Here is a 15,080-nt window from a genome sequence, read left to right as displayed (position 1 = left end):
TTGCTGATACAGATTATGTCAGAAATGGCCTCAGCTTTTATTATGTTTATGGTTCACAGGGAGATTATTATGCAGCTTCTGCATCATTAGAACTTCGGAGAAAAAAAAAATAAACACACAAAACCACCCAAACCCTACAGTTTCCAATTGACTGGGTTTTTTGACCTTTCTCAACAGATTACCTTGTGATCGATCCTTCAGCATTGCGGAGAGAGCTTGATATCCATATGTGAACACTGAACGGTAAAGTTGTTTGGTTCAGGGGTTTGGGTATATATATATTTGTTGTTAATACTAAGCTGTTTTGGCGAGTTACATACGCAGATTTCACTCGGACTTTAAACCAGGGCATTACAAGGATTTTTGTTAGAATTGGAGCTCCTTACTTTTAAACCACTGGGATTGTGTATCATTACTAATTTTGTCCTGATAAGTACTGACTGGATCACTACTGTCCCCTCCTTCAGTAAGTGTGTTAATGTAGTCAGCCCTAAAGGAAAGTAAGTTCAGACTGCTCCAGCTTTTTCTGCGACCTTATTACTTCTTACAAAGCCAATGAATGGTGTAGCACCTATGTCATTTGGTTATACTGTAAACAAAGCAATTGGGTCGATTTTCTTTCCTCGTGGTAATACAGAGGAATAAATAACAAGACCAAAGCAAATTAATTGTTTTCATAAAAATTTGTTCCATAAACCACATTTGCATTACCAGCTTCTAAGCAAATAAAATTAAATAACAAGCAATGGAAAGTAAGTACTTGCATGAAACTAGGAGAGCCATCTATTTATTCAGCAGTAAGACTAGATGAAGTCCAACACTGTGGTTCTGTGTTTAAGAGGGACTGTGGAGCTACAGAATCAAGAAAATATAAGAATGCAATTAAAAATGCAGGATATTCTCTGTCACTGAGTGCCTTCCCCTGTTGTTGTGGGCAGTAGCATCATGTCATCCGCATAGGTGGGCTGGCTGCACACAGCCAGAGCTCTGGTTCTGCCTTTGAACAGTTGTGAACCCGAATTCCTGAGAGGCTTTGGTGCTCTATGAATACACCAAAGGTGGGATCTCTGTGAATTCACCAGGAGCTAGTATAGCTCAGAATTTTTGTTGATAGTTGGAACCATTTATCTGCATGAATTTATTCACAGGCAATAGAACTGCCTCTATGAAAAATCAAAGGCTTGTGTGAACTAGTAGGTGCAAAAGTGAAAAGTAGAAAAGGGAAATAAGCAAATCAGAACTTCTCTCCAGTCCTGATTTCAAACCTACAAGTTTGAAACTTTACCCCATTTTTCAAACATATTTGATCTGACATGTTTGAGGCATTTGTGTGCATCACACTTTTCAGGATTTATAAACTGCATTTAGCATATAAACACCACTAATACCCATTTTTGAAAATATGCTTCCATTAGTATTAAATATGTAAATACATTTAAAAGTTATTGGGTTGTTTTGTTTGTTTGTTTTTCTGACTGCATTGGATCACTATATTCACTGCTGAGAGACTTATGTTTTGTGTCTTACCTTATGTCTCATCTTGGAATAATGTCCTTTTCCTTTTCAAATGAAAGGAAAAAGAAGTCTTGGCAAAATATTAGCAAGAGTATTCTAATTTCATTCACGAAATGTGCAAGAGGAGCAGACTTTTTAAAATTAAGCACATGCCTTGTCCAATCAGCATCCCCCAGCTTAATTGCACACATCCAATTTGTCGTCTTTTAAAAGGTTTATTTTAGCAACTTCTTTTAATAAGCATCTCCTGGGCATTAAAAGCCCAGAGCTACACTGGGCCACCAACTGCTCCTTATTTCCTTTACCTCACTTTGCTTTGTTGTGAATTAGACAAAAACACATTTTCTGTTAATCATAGAATTTACAACTGCATTTTGTTCAATAGCATCCTGTTCCAAATTAGACTCCTATTGTGCAAAAAGGCAAACAGTCTGTTGCATTCACTAAGAGTAAAATAGGAGTCAGAGAAATGGAATATTTGGGGGTTTCCCCTGGAATTGAGGGACATTAACACATTTACTTTTTGGACCAGGTTGGACCTACAGTGCAGCAGCTGCTCTAGGACATCTGTGACAGTCTTACAGATAAACCTCTGTGTAAGCGCAGGGTTTCAGAAATTTGGGTTAAGATATACGCCCATCCATGGAAGCCTACTTCATAATTATTTAGGCTGAAAAATAGTTGCTTTGTGGAGAAGACAAAGAAGGAAAACAGAGAACAGAAACACTGTAAGAATTTAAATATTCTAGAGTTCACTGTGCACAGTTTATCCTCTTCAGTTAAGATAAGGCAAGCTAAAGGGATGATTTGGACAGATAAACAATTCAGTGTTTTCCTTCAAAACAAAAATACAGATCATGACACTTGCCCTGAAACAGCACAGTTGTGTTGAATCCCAGCCAACAGTTAAGCAAGGTATAGCAGCGGCATGTTCAGTTATCCAAGCTTAGTATTGCTACTGTAAGGAGCACACCTCTCAATGCCAGCTTGCGCTGCTGAAAAGGATAACTTACAGGAGTTAAAAAGCGAGTTAGCATGGAGTTCTGTGCCACGCAGCTATTCCCTTTTCAGTCCCAGGGCTAGCTTTCATACTGCTGCACAGCACTGGGCTTTGTTCTGTTGTCATACTACTGTTGAAATTAATGAATGAGTGCTGTAAATAAAGGAGCACAAGTTGGAAGCTCAATGTGAGTCCAAGTGCAGTGAATCAATAAGTGTTGAGAGCAAATCCATCTTAGTGTAATACACGTAATGAAGAAGCTAGAGGAAAGCATACATGTACATCAGTTTGAACACTTTCTGGACTGAGTTGTCTAATATGATCTCAGTTCTGAGTCTAGCCTAGCAATTCTTGCACGGCAGCATGGACCTCTGATGGCAAGGCAGGTAACTTGGGCAAGTGGACTGCAGTATTTGAATGAGTCATATCATTTCAGTCTGGGATTTGCCAGCAGGGAAATGACATGATAATATTCTTCGCAAGAAATTTGCAGAGGAGAATTAGAAACAGGCAAAAAAACCATCTCAAAGCCATTCAAAATATTAGAGCCTGCCTTCTAAAATCCTACAAGCAGCCTTTTCCATGGTAAAAGCAGTAGAAGGGACTTTACTGTCTGTCTCGGAGCTAAATGGTTTCATGAGCTGAAGTGGCCTTTGGATAGATTGTTTAATCTCATTAGTCTTGAACCTTCAGTTAATGTTTCTTTTTGTGGATTTAGGATTTTCAGGAGTGAAACAGATATATTCACTTTCTCAGCAGTTGTGAAATTCTTTGAGCCAAGAAGTGTACTCTCGTGTTTGTTTCCTAATTATGAAGCGAAATGCTCACACTATCAAAAGCACAAATTCCTTTATCAGAGAAGATCAAACCACCGGGAAATGTTAATGAGCCTGTGGTTATCAGGCCAGTTTGAGAATAAACATAGCTGAGAAAATTATTTGGAAATCATAATTTTGTAAGTGATCTGAGCAAGCTTTATAAAAGAATAGTGATCATGGAGACAAGAAGAGAAGTTTCTTGGGAGACAAAACTCTCATGAGAATAATGAAAATGTTTATCTTAGGAAAGACTTGTCAGCAACATATACTTTGGGCATTTAAGCAAACAAATAATATGGAAATTTGTTGAGAAAGTGGCATGAACGGGACAACAGCTTGGAAAAAATGAATGGCCAACTGGGAAGTGTGGTGGCAAGATTACACTTTCCAGCTGCTAATTTTATCACCTTGTAGGATGTCATTAGCACTGTGATGAAAGATGATATTTCTGATTCATTTGGGAATACTCTTGCTGAAAAATAGATGTTTTGCAAAAGCTGAAAAATTCTAAGAAATGTTTGTTTTCTTCTTGAAACTGAGGAATTTTGAAATGAAAATAGATATTCTGACTGAAGTTTCTGTAGCAACTAGCAAGTTAAAATATGACAAATTTGGCACGAAGGCTGCAAGACTGCAATGAAGTGTCTGGTATTTGCAGTTAATCTGATACGTGCTAACTGTTCAGCCCATCACAGAGAAATGTGCCCCCCTCTGCCCCCCCCTTTCTTTTTCCTCGGCATCTACATACTAGATAAGAAGAAATAAGCTTTTGTGATATGGATGTCATTACTAAACTAATTGAAGGAACATAGGGAAATTATCTTTAAAAAGTGTCCTTCCATTGTGGAAAAAATTTGGATTCCAAGGTTTGGATTTTTTTCTTTTAATCATTCTGTTTATTTCCGTGGGAAGAAATTAATTTTGTAGGCTATATAAAGCAGAGATACAGGTAAAATAGTTTTATCCTTTACAATTCCGTGTAAATGAGATGCATGACAGACTGCTATTCCTTCATGGTCTTCTTTCTGTCACAGGAAAGTGTTTATTCTGTTTACCCTTTCAGTATGTTTCCTCTGCCTTCAAAAATCTTCAGGGAGAAAGTATTCACATATCGCTACCTATGCTGCTCACCCCATCCTGCCACTGATAATATTGAGTGCGGATGAGTCATCTGCTCACAGATTGCCTTGTTGGTACCTTGCAACACAGGGAGCTGGCACAGGACAGAGCGCTCTCAGAACTGAGGGAGCACACCGTGGTAAAGGTGCCTTTGTCCTACTTGTTCTTGTTCTGTACAAAGCTTGACCACAGTGAAAAATTGTTTTCCAACAGATGTACCAATTTGGGTTATGCACCTGCAAACACATACAGAAACATACATTCTTATTTTTATATATTAAATGCTTAAATATTTGAGCCTGTATGCATTGCAGATTGAACTCAAGTCTGCTTTTATGTCCAGGAAAATCAAAAGTCCAAACAGACAGAAACCATTACATATTGTTCCAAATCTCAGGTTGATTCTTAGACATCATTCAAAGTGCATTCTAGCATAAACACCAGTAAAGGAAGGAAGCTTGCTTTTTGCAGGCCTACTGGGCAGCAAATTAAACAAATTATTCATTAAACATGTTTGAAGGATATGAGACAGACTGCTGTTCCATTGTTAGTACTTGTTCCACCTGCTGTGCCAGTGTGTAAATGACATTTCAAAATACAGATGGAACCAGCTGTGTAGTATATAAATCAATACAAGTATTGTGTGGTTTCTTGTTTTTATTAGAGATTTCTATCAGTCATAATAACGATTAAAACTTTATGGGAAATGTGAAGCATCCATGAATCACTCTATGGAAGCTGATGGTTCTCTCTAGATACTTCATACACATGCCATCTACAAATAACCTAAACCAAACTGAATACAGAGGTGAAACTGCAAAAAAACTGCAGGACAGGCGTGGTAGGAACCACATAGGAGTGAACTCTGTAACTCTTTGGTGTCTCAGTACTTGAAAGACCTTTTCTTTGTTTTTCTGGCATACCAGCTGCCTTTCTGTGTCAGGGGACAAGAGGGCTCTTAGTGGCAGCAACTGTTTCCTATTCTCCGTTGCAGAGGGAAAGGAAGGAAGTGATAGCAATACTGTTAACAGGACATATTGTCCTGTGCTGTGACATGTTTCAGTCACCTTATTTTAAGCACCATCACCGACAGTAGAGCTGATGGCTGAGTGATGATTCTGAAAGTGAGTAAGAGAAGGAATGCTTTAAGGAATGCTTTACTTTTTGAAACCTTGCTGGTTCTCCGGATGATCTCATCTGTGTAGTCAGGTTCCCAATTCTCATGCGCTATTTCAGTAGTGTGTGTTTGAAAGACAGACCTGTTTTAAAAGACGATGTTCTCTGATACCTCAGAGATACTATACAGAAAGAAAAAATGTGATTTACTAGGTTATGTTAACTGTACTTGGTGTTAATCATCCATTATTAATTCAATATAGGTAATCTTTACATTCACAAGCCATTCACAACTAGAGGATTAGGCTTAGCATTTATTTATCAGGAAGAGAATAGTATCCTTTGTCTCAGGACAGACAGTTATATTAGGGGAGAAGCAGGTCCTACTGTATATTTTTCTATTTTTCTGAATCTTGCATAAACTTCAGCATCTTGACTGTACTGGCAAGTGTCCCAATCCTAATCTAGAAGAAGCAAGTTCTCTGTGACTGTCAGTCAGCACACATTAGTCGGATGATTGTTTGGGTGTTTCCAGCACAGGTGTAAGATACAAGCTGCAGATGAGAAGGAAACCCTCCTCCAGCAACAGCACCTGGGGTAGCAGGCCCTGGCAACTGCAGGTTGACTGCACCTGAATTGGTGTGAAGCTTAGTGAATTCAACTGTGTTAACTAATAGTAATCCCTGTGATTATATAATAGTAACAATGAGAACAATTCTTGCTTTAAGGTTAACAGAAACTGTTTAAGAAGAGAGAGATGGTTTCTAGCCTGGTACTCTTCACATTTCAGGAATCAGTGAACGCATATTCTTAAGCAGCAAGATTTCTGCTTTTTTGAGGTCAGTCCTTATCTATGTTGTCTAGAGAGGATGCTAAGCTCAAATGCACAGTGGAAAAAAGCCCGGTAAATCCATGCTGGCCTTTTATTGGTTGTGGGGTGGTAGATAAATATGTTTCTATTCAGTCATGTATATGCTAGACTATCGAGATTTTACAGGCAGAGCATAGTCACATTTAGTATCACTGTCTTTTATATAAAGATAAAGCTGCCTGGATAAAATTATGCAAGACTGCATAAGATACAGAAGTTAGAGAAGTGATTCAAGGGATTGTAATGTGCTGGTTAATATTCTCTCCTTGAGCACATTTCCTTAGGAGTAGACATTTACAAACCAACTTAAAGGAACAAACCAATATTTCAGATGCGTATTTAATAAGTCTTTACCAACTGTTACCTAGTGAGGCTTCTTTTGTTGTAAAGACTTAGGGTTAAATTTAATTTAATTTTTCACATCATTTTGGGATAAAGGTAACTTTCTTATAAACCTGCTTCTCAGAAATGGTTATTTCTGTTTGAGTTTTCTTCCAAAAGTATGATTAAAAACCTTCAAGTCATTTTAGACCTGAAGGAATGTGAAATAATGAAATTCTTATTTGATCTTTGGGGTTTTATTGTTTGTTTGCTTTTACAGAAGAGTGAAATACAGCAGAAGCTGGGGGGAGGGGATAAGAGGGGAGAGAGAGAGCAAGCTTGTTTGCCTCTTACTCAGAGTCTCTTAAACCACTACATTGCCTGGATAAATTCCTATATGTCTAGAGAATTCATATTTTTCTCTCAGAACTCCACAGTTCATTTGGTTTTGGGTTGCATGTCAGCTAACAAACAAATGTAGAAGTGTTAATTTATTGCAGTAGCTCTGAATAAGTTGAATACATATTAGATCCAGAATGTCTTAAATACATATTTTATTATACTAAATACATTAATATTTCACTCTAGAGTGCCTGTGGAACACATTGATAACCAGCATTATCCTCTCTATATACCACTCCTCGAGTGTGATTAGAGATTGGATTTATGTCACTTCCCTGTAGATACTCACCTAAGCACTTTGGTGAAATTAATTCATCTATATTTGTCTCTGTTTTATATGTTCTCCCAGAAACAGTTATATAATTGAAATACATAATTTAATACCTGAGTTCCAAAGTTATGTGCTTGTATTTTTGTACATTTAAGAACTTCCTATTAGCTGCATACTCAGTTAAAAAGAAAGCAAGTTCCTCGTGTAAGTTTTTTGGCAGTTACAAGTTAAACAATCTTTAAATATTTCATACTACAGAGCACAGCTTATAAGAAATCTGTTAAATACATGAAATTACAAAATTTAATTGTCCCTTTTAGCATTGCAAATAATTTTCATGCAATTGTAACTGTCAAGTTTTTCTCCTCATTCTTCCCCACCCCCTCCCAGGAAAAAAAAAAAAAAGTGGGGAGAGGAAAGAAGTAAGGTTTCTCAAATTATTTCTTGTAGATTATTTGGTAAACTTTCTAAAGACTTCTTATTTTTCTTTGTTCTACAATATTGGAATTTCTTTTACTTCCCATGTTGGAGATTATTTTGTTTGCTTGTATAAAGCACCCATTCTGACATGAATCTTCCCCCTTGTTGACCGCTTAGATAGAGATAAGCTGGTTAAGTGTTCCTTAATTAGGTTCATTCTCAACAGTTGCTTGAAGTTCTTAGGAAGGATTATATGGTTGCATTATAGAAACCAGTAAAATGTATGGTTAATGCTCTGTATTAGTAAAAGAATAAGAAAAATGTTTTATTCTCAACTTTCCTGACATATTAAGAACAATACAAATTGTTATCACAGATTTTACCTGTGGACCTAATGGCTTTTTCTCCCTCTCTACCTCTGTATTTACCTAAACTGCATATTAATCATAATAGTATTGAAATGTGCTTCTTAGTTTATATCAATCTTCTATTGAAGTATCATCAAAGTTGCAGTATTGTGAAAGATTAACCTTCCAAACATCTTGAAAAAATGTAGCTTGTCTTTGTAAATCTCCTTCTGAGGTATTTCATGCTCAAATATTTTGCTTGCCTGTTTGCAAACATTTCAGACTATCAAATGAATCCACTAAACTATTCATTTCTCATACTGTGAAAATCTATATGCCCTTTCTTATGTTACAGTTAAATCACTATGTCTATGTCCAAGGTGCTGCATTTATTTGTTTTCTAACAAATGTTGTTAGGCCTCTCAGTAACGTTTAGTTACTTTGCTGTATACTTCAGTAATGATTGTCCCTAAATGCCTTACTGTGAACAGGAGCTTGCTATCTGAGTCCATTGACATGTATTTGAAGGCTTCAAATAAAGCTTAATATAATACATTTTTAGTACAAAAATTTATATCTAGTTTTGCGCCTTTGACTAAAACAACAGCATGAATTCTGGGGAGAAGAAACTAAACAGCATGACACAAAAAAAATGTAAATTATTTTCAGTCAATAAGTACCCTCTTCCAATGGAATTCTGAATAAGAAGATAATTTAGAGATGCAGGTTTATTTTTAAAATTTTATGTGGGATTATTTATATAGAAAATTATGTGAATCAGAAAGATTATTAGATTGCTCATGTATTTGCTACAGATTTAACCTAAAATATTTTATGATGCGTTTCACAGAAAAGCCATATAATCTATTAATATTGTAATGATTTATTTTGTAACAGTCTCACAGTTCTTAAGAATTTTGGATCACATGCCCCTGTTTTACAACAGCATTCAAAATGGTAATTTATTGCAGACTTTTTTCTATCTTCAAAGATTTATGGTACTGTATATACTATTCTTTACTACATTTTTTACAGTGGATAAAATCATATTTCTCAGATTAACATCTTGGAATCAGGAGTTTGTCACTGGTTATAAAATATAGAAACACTAATTAGAATAAGTGCTTTCTAGATATTTATAGCTTTTACTAGAAAGGGGATCTGGCAGGGGCTGAAATGAAAGACACAGAGAGGGAGAGGGAAAATAGGGAAATTGTTTGCTTCAAAATACTTGCCAGATGTTCTTTGACGTGATATATGGTGAAAGAATAAAATATATTCTAGAATAATTTTATTATAATAGGTACAATACACAGAGGCTTCTGAAGTTGCTAACGCTTCTCTCTTAATGAAAAACTGTTCCTTGCAGTCTTGAAATAGAAAGACACATAAATAAACTGTGTCAATAGTTGGATTGAAGTAAATTTTTTTATGGTTCTTCATATGTAGATGATATTCCAGCCTTGTTCATGTTATTTAGTGAACTCTCCTATCTTCTACTGTAATCATCGGGACTTTTGCAAATAAAATCATGGACAGGGATTATGAAATCTCATTTTGAACATTGGTTCTTATCTATAGACTTATGGAGTGAGAGATGTAATACAGTTTTCTTGGTTTTGTTGAACAACATGAAGAGATGGCAGTGAACGCTTCTATGCAGAAAAGCTCTAGACTTCAGGTGCACAGTGACTGAAAGAGCTGGCTTGCTACTTTACTTTGGACCTTGAAGAAAGACAGTCTAAGTCAGCCGTTCCATTATGTCACGTGCAGTGAGACAAATATATTTGCTATGTCTACTTGCAACAGCAAGAAAGGAAACCATGCATTTATTCAAGGCTGCACAGTGTTCATTTGTATAGGGACTAGTTGCAGCATAAATATGGATGCTGTATTTTCCAATCAAGTGAGGCTATAGTTTAGCAGATTTATTAAAATGCTTGCTGTCAAACCTACACTTTCATGGGATGGTGCCTCTCTGTTCTTGGCACATTCATCTCCTTCCACCTCACCATTGATAATTTTACTTTCCATAGTCTCATTCAAACTTGATAATAGTGAAATAACCCATCAACTTAAAATTATATCCATCTGAAAGTATATATTTGGTTCACCTATAAGGTTTCCATTTCCTCTGTTTTGGCAGCTTTGTTTTTATTAGATGTTGTACATAGTAGGTAATACATTTTTATATATCCGCACAAATATATAATCTGTCAGCTCTACTGCCTTTTCGTATATGTATTAATACATGTGATGTATAAAAGACAAAACAGTTTAGGCAGTGGACAAAAAACATTATGTTATAGGACAACTGCAGGAAAAATAACAGTTTAATGGCAGCTATTTTTATCCTCTTTATCCTATTTCCCAGTATAATTATTTCTGGATCAGTGTCCTCCTTTCTGCATGCAAGCTTCTGTGAATATACTAGGGTTTTTTTCCCTTTGCTATAATATATCCTTTTAATTTGTTTTCCCCAATTTTTATAGCTGTCTTTTCTCCATTTCTCACAAAAGCATTCATAGCATTTTAAAAAAAAATGCTTAATGCTTATATTATTTTGTGAGCACATTATTTCTATTTAGACATGTCAGTCCTTTCTTTCTAACAGTGTTGGTATTTCTAATTGAATATTAATCATGACTTCTCCATGCACATATTACAGTTGTTATTCCTCTCAGCTTAATCTGTGTCCTGGGCCATAGTGGCCTTAAGGTCCTAACATAAATTCAATTTTCTGAAGCCTGAGTCCTTGAGACTTACATGGGGAGAAAGATACTGATTCCCTTTGAAATGCCTTGAGATCAATGGATGAAACTAATGATAGGTGGGTGAAAGCTGTTGTATGTAATTTCTAAATTTCTGGTGAGATTGTAATATTGTTTTCTATTTAGCATGTATGGGACCTACACTGGGTAAAGAACAGCTTCTGCTCAAAAAATTTTCAACAGAGAAGGCAATTCCGCTACCTGTATGGTGTATTACTGCGCTTATTTTTTTGGGTAATTGTTGCCCAAAGTTTAAGTGAATAGAATTCTCTGTCACCAAACTGTAAACTTCTTCCCTGGTAGCCTTTGCTTTAAAAACAGTGTTTGAACAATGCTACAGCAGTAATTTTAGGTTACCTGACTGTTAATTTTTGCCAGCTTTCATTGTGTCCAATGAGTTCTGTCCACCTTTATAAGCCAGCTAAACGTAGCGTCTTTGCAGACCCATCATTTTAGGTTTTTGAAGCCTCAACTGCTTCTGGTTTAGCTTAACTAAACCCCAAAATCTGAAATTATTAGTGATGTTCTTACTTGCGTGTACTAGTCTAATATAATACTTCTGAGTGTGAACCTACAAGCACATCTGTTTAAGCACAAATAAATGCAAGAACACCAATACATTAGAGAGAACTAGCATTATACGTCTTGCCTCGTGAGAAGACTACAGCTGACAAGAGGATGGGAGTGTCTCATAAAAGCCCAGGTCTTATTAAAAGTTGTTTCCATGTACAACTTTCTATAGAAGTCCACACTTGTGATGAAGGACAAATTATAGTAATAGCCAGATGGAAAAATTCTGTCACTAATGAAATTTCATATTCAAATTTGTGTGTCAAAATAAATACTCCAGAGGAACTCAAGTTTTGTCTTGGCTGCAGAGAACCTCAGGCTTCTCCTTATGAGGAACATCTGTATGCTTCTGAAGCTTTTCTGTCCCAGGTCCTCAGCCATCACACTATCTGCTAAATACAGAAGCTTGATCTAAGCCTTTGGGCTTCTGTTCTTCCAACAGCAGCTCTGGAATGAGTGGCCATTTACCGTGTCTTATTGTCTGTGCTCCCATTATCCACACAACAGGAAAGCTCTCTTGGAAGGCAGTGATAAGGCAGAAGTTTTGCAGAGCATGTCTGTGTTTCTAGATTTTGCTGTATATCATAAATTCAAGTGTCAAAATCCATTGCAAAAAAAGCCTTTTGCCTTTTCATAGTCAAGGGTAACAATGATACGCCTTCTTTATCCTTCCATTCCCACATGAGCCTGTCTTACTGATTTAGATTGTTTAGCTTGCAGAGGTCTGTTGATAACCTTAGTTTCTGCAGTGCGTAGTACAACTGGATCTTGTGGTGCTACTACATGACAGCCTTTATTGATGGGGTAACATTTATATACTGAAGCTTTGAAAATTATTAATCAAATATCTCATGGGAATTGCCAGCTTTCCTTGATAAAGTATTTTTAAATCCACTAAATCAGTTAAATTCCAGTAAAAAATTCTTTCTGTGGGAGTATTGTTGAATGTGTCAGTTTCAGCAGCCAAAGGCTGCCAAATCATTCCAGTTATCATTGTCTGACAAGTAGCATTTTATCAACAGACAAAAATATTAGCTTTACTAACATATCTTCGCAAGAAAAATATCTTCAAACCTTGGTCCTTTTTGTTCTGATGATTTACTATTATATCCTAAAAAAATTTTAAAACCATGAAGTTGCTTTACTTTTTCCTTTTGCTAATATCATGACGTTTATACCTTTTCTTTTGGTATATCTGAGATAAGAAAAGGAGCAATATACTTTCATAAAATCATAACATTATTTGAATTGGAAGGGACCTCTGGAGGTCATCTGTTCTAGCCCCATGCTCAAAGAGTGGATCCAGCTCCAAAGCCAAATCAATTTGTTGATAGTCAAATCTACCTCAGTTTTGAGTGTTTCCAAGGATGGAGTTTCACAGCATTTGTTGGTCATCTGTTCCAATTTTTAACCCATCTTCCTGTGATTTTTTTTTTTTTATTCCCATTTATCTAGCTGGAATTTCTGTTCTTGCAGGTTGTATCTGTTCTCTGTTTTCTTTATGTTCTATATTAGCATATTAATACCGTTCACCTGAAAGTAAAGAAACAATCCAAATCTTCTCAATGTACAACACAAAACCTATCTAGAAGTGGGAGGCAAGGTGTGATTTGGGTTCAGTTTTCCTGTATGGCATTAAAATTTAGTCCTGTGATCAGTGAAGTACTGTTTGTGAAACTTAACCTTCCTCCCCACCTGCTCTGATCTGCCTCATGCGTATTGCTGCTGACAGTCTGCACAAGTTAGTAAAATGCCGGAAAGTGACACTTTGTGAACAGGAAATAATAATAGTCTATGTCACAGAGTGTAATAGAGAATGTCAAACTGTAGATGCAAAAGGGGAAAGGAGGGAATGGGGTGTAAGAACGACAGAGTAGCATAGCCTTTTTTAGCTCGAAGTGCTCTATCACGATGCAGTTTCAAAAGTATTCCTATTGAATGTAGTCAGAGTACCTGAGGGAGAGAAAGTATTCTTAGAAACGACATTAATAAAAGAAAACGCTGATCTAGCTAGGTTTCGCAATGGTTTTGACAAATACAGATACCTAACAAAACAACGGAGCTTCAACAAAAGTTGAACAGAAGTCGATTGCGATTGCTATACATCTATTTCATTTGTTTTCCTATCTCCATCTACTGGGAGGAGGCTATATTACACAATTGCCTGCAATGACTTGGGGTTACCTACACTTTGAGATTGCTTCAACACTTGGCTAAATTTTCATGTTATGCATCATATTAAGTGACTGTGATAACAGATTAAGGTAGTATGCATGAGAATCAGATATTTTTTCTTGAAAATATGGTTAATAATCCTGTTCTCAGCTTCCTCTGCCCTATGATTCATTGGCGCAAGGTTTTGGAGAGTAGCAATAGAAATGAAATATATTGATTATGAGTATTACGGCATCATCGTTTTTTATTAATTTTTGGTCCATAGCACTAAATTAATTGCATTAGTAGTAACGTGCACGTCTTTAAAGCTTTTACAAAAACAGCTAATTCATTGCAATAGCAGTCTATACAGTTTAACTGTTTGGTTGTGTCTATACCAGCAAATCTTGTGGAATTCCACTGGTAAATTCTCAAAATGTAGAGGCATTAGTGTTTAAAATTGTCTTAATAAAGTGTGTATTATCTTCCATACTCTTATCAAAGTTACTTCTTTTATGGCCATTATATATTTTCCCAGATGTGGAAATTTTGGTCATGTTCTCTCATTTCTTTATCCACAATGTGCTGAATTTCTTTTTTTAAGTAAAGAAGAAAGTGGGGTTTGACATCTTTAGCTCATTGGACCAATAGATATTTACATGACTGTTCTGCAACATTATTGCTATTCACATGTTCTGGAGGTGCTAGAAATTCCTCGCAGGGCAACTGCTGGTCTTGAAGTTTACTTTTTTGATGCTAAGCTAGTAGCCCAATTTGTCTCAGTGCAGAGTACTATTCAAGAAGAATATCTTTATGCTCAGCCTTTACTCTGTGCCATGTTTTACTGAAATATTTTTATCTGAGCAAAAACTATGTATACAAGTATTTGTTCAACGACATGTGAATCCAATTATCTGACTCAACTCTTGCTTGAACTTCCAGCTTGTTCTTACTTTCATCCAGACATGGTTAAGTGAGTAACTTTTGCTCATTAGGAGGCCTGGTCCTGATTTGTTTAATTGGAACAGAGTCTGAAAATGTTACTACTTCAAGAAGATGATCAAGCTGCTACTTATGTGGGGTTTTTTCTATCTGAACTATAAGCGAACTTCAGTTTTGATGTGCATTCATGATATGCAAATTAGTTAATTTTGATCCAAACAGTAATAATGATACAATGATATGAAAAAAAAAAATATTGGTCTCTAACTATTTTGTGTAAATTTTGTGGTTTATTTTTATTTTAACAATCAAGCAAGATGGATGTTACATAAACAGCTGAGATACAGCAGATTGTCTTAATGTATATGTTTCTTTACATACTCGGCAATAAAACCCTGGTTTCAACACCACAGAATTCCATGTGTATCATAACTGAGCTTTGA

This window comes from Falco naumanni, chromosome 8 (assembly GCF_017639655.2).
Source record: "Falco naumanni isolate bFalNau1 chromosome 8, bFalNau1.pat, whole genome shotgun sequence".
Classification (NCBI taxonomy): domain Eukaryota; kingdom Metazoa; phylum Chordata; class Aves; order Falconiformes; family Falconidae; genus Falco; species Falco naumanni.
Note: the sequence above shows the minus strand (reverse complement) of the source record.